Source organism: Zophobas morio, unplaced genomic scaffold (genome assembly GCF_036711695.1).
Source record: "Zophobas morio isolate AGI-343-1 ecotype UQ-CSIRO unplaced genomic scaffold, CSIRO_AGI_Zmor_V1 ptg000094l, whole genome shotgun sequence".
In the NCBI taxonomy this organism is placed as follows: domain Eukaryota; kingdom Metazoa; phylum Arthropoda; class Insecta; order Coleoptera; family Tenebrionidae; genus Zophobas; species Zophobas morio.
This window is the reverse complement of record NW_026972199.1, coordinates 92,302-100,951: the sequence shown is the minus strand read 5'-3', so window position 1 is coordinate 100,951 and position 8,650 is coordinate 92,302. Positions and strand designations below refer to the sequence as shown.

At 33.0% G+C, this 8,650-nt stretch overlaps 1 long non-coding RNA gene across 2 annotated transcripts; it reads left to right on the top strand.

The window, feature by feature from the left end:
- The first annotated feature begins 6,510 nt into the window (after nucleotides 1–6,510).
- LOC135144339 (uncharacterized) lies at nucleotides 6,511–8,302 on the top strand. 2 transcript variants are annotated; one of them, XR_010283096.1, is made up of 4 exons: nucleotides 6,511–6,731; nucleotides 6,817–6,885; nucleotides 6,973–7,050; nucleotides 7,107–8,302. It is a non-coding gene; the product is annotated as an uncharacterized LOC135144339 (long non-coding RNA). The 2 variants fall into 2 exon arrangements; XR_010283097.1 differs by having other exon boundaries at nucleotides 6,817–6,946; nucleotides 7,001–7,050.
- Nucleotides 8,303–8,650: the final 348 nt, after the last annotated feature.

Here is an 8,650-nt window from a genome sequence, read left to right as displayed (position 1 = left end):
TATAAATCTAGAGAAACTGGCAGATTAAAAAAAAATACCTTCGCCCTGCGTCTTGCTTTCTTCCCCTTTTTCTAAATTTGTTCTCATATACTATTAGGGAAAAGAGTAGATGATGCAGCCCTTATTTACTTTTATGTTTAAAAATCTTTTATAAATCCAATTTTTTTTTGTTTATATTCACACAGAATAAATAAATTGACTTTATCTAACAAGTTAAACTGTAAAACATTTTGACTAAAATCGTGATTCTTCTGCTTGCAAACATGTTTGACATACTTTTGAAACTGCCCCACTGGTGGGGTAGATTCGACCATGTCGGGCGGTAGCTTAAACCATAAACTAAAAGCTAGGAAATTGATTAAAAAATTTATTAAATAGAATTGTATATAACTGATTATATAATCAGAAACATAGTTGCCTTTTAGTTTTTCTTCCTTACGTACACTATTCCTTTGCAGTGATGTTTTTCTTAATTTCTCCATTTCCAAAAGCTTTTTTCCCATCAACTCTGGTGTCGATAGGTAAATTTTGAATTGCCTTGAAACTTTTTTTGGTTCATTAGTTTTTAAGTAGGGTCGAAATGTTTCTAAGAATCTCTTTTTCGTAGAATCGTTACTGTCTAGACTATCACTCGACGCAGTTAATGTGACTGATTAATTAAGGTGAGGAATGGTCCTTAAAGACGTTTATTTTCATGTTAAATATCAATAAATTGAGGTACTTGGCTAAGGGAGGTTATTGGAATCATCTTTGACTGCGTATATTCATCATATCGGATTGTGCTTATACAAAGTTTACTTTTAATAAAACAAATCTGTTTATAATCCACAGTCCAGGCTTCTTAAATCCATTAATAGTATTACTTATGGTAAACGCCAGAAAACGATAACTTTGTCAATTCTCCGATGTTTTTAATAGTAACTAATTTACCTAAATGAAAAGCAACCAGAGGCTGAAGTTTTATGGCTTGTGCGTATGTATGTTTAGGGAGGGCGACCATAAAAGTGTAACTTCATTTTCTTACATAGTTTAGTGGATTCTGGGTACAACAGAGGCGCGGGATTCATGATTGTCAATGAGTAGTGACTTTATGGTTCACGATACAAAAAATGGTTTTCTAGCCCGATCCATTGCCTAAGACTAGGCCTAATTTGAAACGGTCCCATAACTGTCGTTACGTCTTACTCATCAAGAGTGTATATCTGATCAAGTCTAAACTTATATTTGTCCATTTAAGGAATATATTTTTAAAAATTTCCCTGATATGATCCCTTCATACACTTAAAACCTAAAATTTTACCTAGAGAAAAAATTGCGGGTTAAAAACAAAAAAATCTTACCAGCCCATTTTAGTTACATTCTAAGTAAAAGGACATTTGCATACATATTTCACCCTACAAATTTGCCTATATGACAATCCCTAGTTATAATTCGAACTCTTAATAATCCGCGAATTCGGCTTACTCATGTTTAAAAAATACTCGCTGAACCGCATATTTATTAGGGTTTCTTCCCATTCCTGCATTAAAATCTGAGTTTAAATATCTTTCTTTCTCATTAAGTTAAGTTATTTTAGATAATTCACTTTGCAAAATATTGCAATTAATCCAATAATTGCTAGACGCTTCTTTAGTATTGTATTCTTTTCTTACCTTGAAGGTACTGTTGAGAGAATACAAGTCACACATCTCCTTGTGGTGCGAACCCACGGAAGGAAGAACATTTTTTATTGCTTGCTTCATCATTTGTACGAAACAAAATACAGGATATAGGCTTACCCACAGTTTTTAACCACTGGTTGAAAGTACACCACAAGCGCGAAACAAAGAAAATGTGACGTGATTAATGTAGGGTGAACCATTGTATTGAGAAAAATAACTGTGTATTGGCAGACCTAACTTACTTAACAGCGATAGCTTCACGAAGATACTTTTCCAAATATTAAAATATTCATAACTTTTGATCAAAAAATAACCTTATCTTTGTACTGCTTGACACAAAACTAACGAATGGGTTCATAGTGTCTCTACATCTTTGCACCAACTAAATGTAAGACCAACATATACTTCTTGCACTAAAACTCGGGCGAATTATTCCAAAAGGTACTCAAAAGAATATTTCTGATTTAATCTACCTTATGGTTGAATTACCACCTTCTCTCCTATCAACAATACTCTAAGAAAGAAAAAAAAAGCTAATATTTAAAGATTTTTTAAAAATCTGAACTAGAAGATTAAAAATTTCACTTTACAGAAGCCATAAGAATGCGAAATTGTTATAAAAATCGTAGGTTCCTATCCCTGGTCAAATTTAAAGTACCCTAAGATGAGGTACTCGTTTCTAATTACAAATAACAGGATTTCTTTTAGTTTTTGCTTAAAAAAAAAGGGAGAATTATAATTGCTTCAGACTTCAGTTTTGAAGCTTTTCTTCTCGGATTTTGACGTGTAAAATGCTAAACAAGATCATAATTACAGAGCTTACAACAGATGTTAAAAAAACGCTACCTACGCCTATGGTGAAATCTGCAAGCTAAAGATGAGTAAACTAAACTCAAGGAACCTGTTCCATTAAAAAAAAATTATATTAAGCAAGTCACCCTAGCTGAAATTATAATAAAATAAGTTATCTCACTATATGAGCCTATTAGTAACCAAATTGCGAAATCTGCAACAGATCTATTCGATAAACTGAATCAGCGTCAATGGCTCCCTTCCATCTTCTACAATATAAAATTAAATATATATATTTTTTTTTGCAAAGCTGATGGTATAAGTAAAAAATAAAATTTGAAATAAACATTAAGAAGGGGAATTAGTTTAACTCACCAAACACCTACCATGCAGGAAAGACCACAGTAACACGAGGGGACGGCAGTGTAACCGCTCTAATTAATTAAAATATTCCCCATTTCTGCGTTGAGGGCTTCATCTTCGATCTCTCAGCTATCAACCATTATTTGCGGAAAAAGCCTTGCTCCTAACATGTGACTGTGAAAACCCTTATTCCAATGAAAAAAATTTAGAACTATGGCTAAACGATATAAACTGGTGTTTTAGTTTTAATTAAGTCCATACAATATATAACACGAGGACTTCAGGTATTCTAGACTTGCTATCCTACTTAATTTTCACATGCCAACTGCTATCAATTTTTCACGCGTATCAACATGTAATGATCCCACACTGATTTAATAATTGTTAGCCCACCCACCTCCGTGGCGTACTTTAAAACTTCCAACTGACAACCTTTAATAAACATTGATGATCTTCGTGATGTATGAACGGCGCCACCGTCCCGCATTGTAAACGCTGACTACTAAATGAAAAGGGCAACGAAAAATACTACAATATAGAGCGAACCATTGTCCCCGGTATAAAAGCGCCATGTGGGGTACAGCAACATTTTCTTAATTACTAATTCCGTTAATTTCGGTTCGATTATTTTAAATTGTAATAATTATAAAACCACCCTATTGAAAACTGTACCTTATATTATGGTATTATACCTATGGTAAGCGGTTAAATAAAGTTTGCTCATTTAAATTTATGTCAATCTGTTTTCTTTAGTTTTCTTTATGCTGCCCTTTATTATCTGTAAGTACATATCTTTCTTTTCAACAAAGGATGGCTAATATAATTAACTGTCCAAGTAATTGCTTACTCCGCCATTGGAAAAGCATTATGTTTGTGGAACAATTGCTCATGCTTAATAATCCTCCCCAAAAAAAATATTACAGAGAACATGTGAACACTGGAAATATTTGTAGATACTGTACTCAACATTGTTAAAACTCATTATTTACAAAAATGATGCACAGAAAGGGAAATTTGAACTATTACAGCACTCCGCGCCTGTAAGTTTACAGGCTACCTCTAACATGATGCTAAAATATTTAACACCTACAGGTCTCGCTTTAAAACCTAGTCGTATCCATTTTTATAATGATTGATAAATAATAGATATATTAAATAAGGCGAAACGGCTCTAAAATTTAAAGCAGCTCTGTTATTAACGTGTTTACTAAGTTAGCATTTATTTTTTTAATTTTTTAATGGTGTGCTGTAGATGATCAGTGCATTGACAGTTTTTACTTAAAACCGATGATTCGTTTATAAAATTAATAAATTGGTTACAAGTGATGTTAAAGAAAAGTATGTACCAATGTTAGTAGTCAAAGAAGATGATGTGGTTATTGTTGATCAAAAGATGAAAGAGGAGCCTGCAGTCAAGACTGAATCCGTAGCTATATAAAATGGTAAAAGCAATTACTAGAAAGAAAGTTCTACTAAATCTAATACTTTATCGAGAAGCAAAGAGAATTCATCCAGAAATAAAGATTTTACTTAAGCAAAAGGAAACTCATTAACTAACACTCTTGTTCCTACTATAGCCGAATTACCTTTATGATTTAAACTCTCGGATTATTTTCTAGGATTGTTGTGCGGAATAGTTTAGCATCACCAAATTCATATCACTGAAACTCTGCCCAAGTAAACATGCACCCTTGCCACTCCTTTTTCCAGCAAGGAAACTATATTCAACTGTGAAGGTAAGTTTAAAAGAGGCCTTAAAGGGAGTGAGTTAGACCATTAAATTTAAATGTTAAAACTTCTAATTTTATTGCACTTTTTGCATAATGAGTAAGCGAATTATTAGCTAAATGTCTGGTCATGGCCTTGTAAGCCTTGAAAGCTCCGGCTAACACCCTAATTCATGATTCCTACACTTCTGGGGATTAGCACTGTTTTTCTTCTAAGTAAGGGGTCATTTTTATTCGTGATTTTACTTAATACGCCTATCATAATGGTTAGTCCTGCGTTTTTCTACGGTTTCCGATTTAGGGTAGATTATTGGGCGTCATCGTATCTTGCAGAACCAAGTAGCTATACTCAAAAGTATCCCATCGTATAATGTAAAAGATGGAACTAAATTGTCTAAGATAACAATAAAACTAGCAAAATTACCAAAAGTCTATAACTGGAAAACTGCTTTGAAAATTACAAACATAGTTCAATAGCGTGCAGATGTTTTTTTTTTGTTTTTTAGTCCTTACATTGTTGACATAATTGTAACGGAGACATTAATAAAAGTTGTTCTTTTTTTATAATAGATAGAATAAGAAAATTTTGAGTAAATCTAGAAATTATACTTATTGATGCTATCGAAATCAAGGCTTATATTGTACTTCTTGCATTTAAAGCATTGCATTGTTCTTAAAGCTTTTAACATACCTTGGTCTCAAGATAATGGCTTTTAGTCGTTTTATTGTACCTACTATTATGTCAAGAGACAGCTACATAATCATCACAGTTATGCGACTGAGAACTTAAAAATACGAGAGGAGCTGAAAAAACAAATAAACTATTTCCAATAAGAAAGGTATTTGGAAGTTAATTTGAAATTGTAAGGAATCTTGAGTCCCAAGGGTACATCTATGTTTGTTTTGATAAACAACTTGTGCTCTTTCGAGAAAAAGCCCTTTTTAGAGTATATATACATCAAACATGCAGAACTAATTGGGTAAACTTTATTTTAGCTAAGCTAATATATATTACATGTTACATAAGTACTTTTGCTTCAGGTACACAAGGAAATGCACCGAGGAATATTAGGGACTAAGGGTAAGATTAAATATAGTACAGTATTTCCAGCAAAGTTGTGGTATTACCATCGATAAATTCTTTGCCAGTACGCAACTTGGTTATGAATTGTGGAAAAGGAGTCAGACACCTTTCAGTAAACTACAGAAATAACGCGTTTGTTCCAAACTGAAAGAAAATACGTTTAAGCAAGTTCGCTTTTCAAAAGAACAGAATAGTATTGTATTAGTCTTAAATGAAAAGCTTTTTTTATCTTCCGGGCAAAGTGACTCGTGGAGATTAGTCATGAACCAGACATCACCTTGCTTGGCAACAAAACTACAGGTGCTGTTGATGGTACCTATGAACTTGTCAATGGATATTCAACACAAAAAAAATCCATTGGTCACCGATGTCTATGGTAAAATATTCTTTTACCTCATTGATTTTTTTTTGCAAGTCTAAATGCTTATAAACTGTGTCTTATAGTCAAAACAGAATGGTTAAGTCATAGATCGAATGAATGGTCTTAAATATTTTTAATAAAGTTAGGCATGAAACAGAAAAAAAATTGTTATAGAGCAATTAACATCAAACAAATAAACAGAAATGCACGACTGAAAGTGCGTGTAGTGTACTTATTTTGTATGCTTAAAACCTTTTCCTGGAACTATATGTTATTATGCAAAATTTAATAGTTTGTATATATTTAGATTAATTATAATGAATATTATAATTAATTGAATTTTTTATTATAGTTTTTTAAATGCTTAATTCTTACGTATGGGTAACAATTTCAGGGGGTCTAGCTAGACCCCATTTCGTGTGTCGTAATTTTACTGTCTGTGCGTCGAAGTTTAACTTAATTTTACGTTTAGTGGGAGACGCAGAACTTTTGTCTAGAAGCAACACACAAAAAATTTAAGAATAACTCTATTTAAGTTTAAACATAAAATCACTATATTATTTATTAATAGTATTATTGTTTAGTTTAATAAAAGTTTTATTACTACTGTATTATATACAAATATATATAAAATACTTTCTTTCATATGTTATATATAGTTTTGGATTGACCGGCTGAGGACACAACTCTAATTTGAAGATACAAAGGATGGTGTGCTACTCAGGCGGCTTGGGAACAAAAAAGTAAGTATTATAGCTCTTTTTAGTTTTAACCCTATATTATATTTATTTATAATATAATGTGTGTAAAATATATTATTTCATCAAGTTTTCAAGTCTGTAAGATTAACTACGATTAATAACCTTTCTCGAAGCAGCTCGAAAAAAAAGAATTAAGGTCAGTTACTTAACTAAAAAATAAGCTAGAAATGAAGTATCTAAAACTAACCCGAGAAAAAGTATGTTTTAATTTTGTGTGCTTCAGTTTCTTAGTGGTATTGATGTATTATCAGGAAGAAGTAAATACGAGAGCTTAATTATCTTCAGCAAACTTTAAAGAGAGGTCATGTATTATTTCCTCGTTTGACCTTGATCCATTAAGGTGATTTTGATGTACAGATATAGTTGAGCAGTTTACAAGGTGAGGATCTAGAAAAAAGCAAGTTCAGAAAATAAGCAGAGCGTATCCTTAGATTAAACTAGATTCCCCATAAGAAGTCAGAAATGAAACTTGCCCCTTTTTGAGTAAAATTAAGGGTGGTAGTATTCGTCTTGCATGGAATAGTTATGTTTTTTAAAGACAAGTTAAAGCGTAGGGTATTTCAAGGGAAGTATGACAAGCTTTTACAGGTAGGTTACCAGAATTAACGAAGGAGTACGAGCGGAATCATGGAGAACTCAAAACCCGAAATGAAAAACGCTTGCGAAGAGGATAAACAATTTAAACCAAAAGCATAAATGCAATTGTGCGATGATTTTCCAGGCCCAAATCGACAAGGTATTGTTAAGCATTATACATTTTCGACTGAAAAACTTAATATAAAAGCGAGGAACAGCAACAGCTTTATATTTAGATAATGCTTAAGATCTTTATCAGCGGGGTTAGAGAAAAAGAGTAAATCATATTATGCTTTCCAATGCCGGACGGTGTAGGGTGCAATGGACTGTATTATATTACCTTCTGATTATGAAATGCTCTATTTGAATACCAGAGGGCATGGAATTCGTAACAGCTGCCCTCAGAGACACATGTTTAAATGGATGACTGCCTAATCTGATGATGGGTCATTTAAGGCTTTGCGCTTTTATTTCCAGGTATGGGAACTTTAACGTAAAACTAAGACTTATGGAATGTATTTTTTTTAAAGATCTCTGTAAAATAGTATAAATATAGGATAAGTAAGAAAGGCTCTTGGATGTGTGCGGAAAGGCTACAAGCCTTTAGTTACACTACCCTAAAAAACAAAAAAAAATATGCGGTTTGTTGCAGATGTTGAACTATAGGAGTATTACAAACCGAACCACGCTGTATTACTGGAGCCTTTAAACAGGTTACTTAGAGAATATAAAAGTGATCTGGGGAGATGTACAGAGGTCTGCTTGTGGGAAGGGTTTAAACATTTTAGAAGCGAAAGTATATGTGGAACAAGTGAAATCCAATGAAGATTAGACTAGTGCCTTTAACAGTAAAATGTGTGATCTTTACTTCAACGATATGGCGGCCAATCAAAAGAAGCGGAGTAGATGAGGTTGTAACGTATGTTATTTTAGTGCACTGACACTTTCTGCTCTAGTGACTGAAGCATAATAAAGATTTTTCAGTACTAAAAACTATATTGTAATGTGTTAATTTCACTAGCCCAGTGACGCTCTCTACGCAAGAAGCGGCCACTCCGCAACTACGCGAGAGAAGAAAAAGATCTCTCGAATCGCGCCACTGGCTATAGCTTATATACATTACTTTACAACTTAGTCCTCGCCAAATTACATGCACTCACTAACTACATTTATGCCAAAAAATTGCTAATAAATCACATGCAAAGCGGAAACCGATGAATGTAATAAAGCAGAACCTTAACTACCGCTTGATAGCTTATCCATGGATATAATAAATTTACCCAAGGCCAAAACGGGCCGTGATAGTGTTTTGACGGTAATGAACA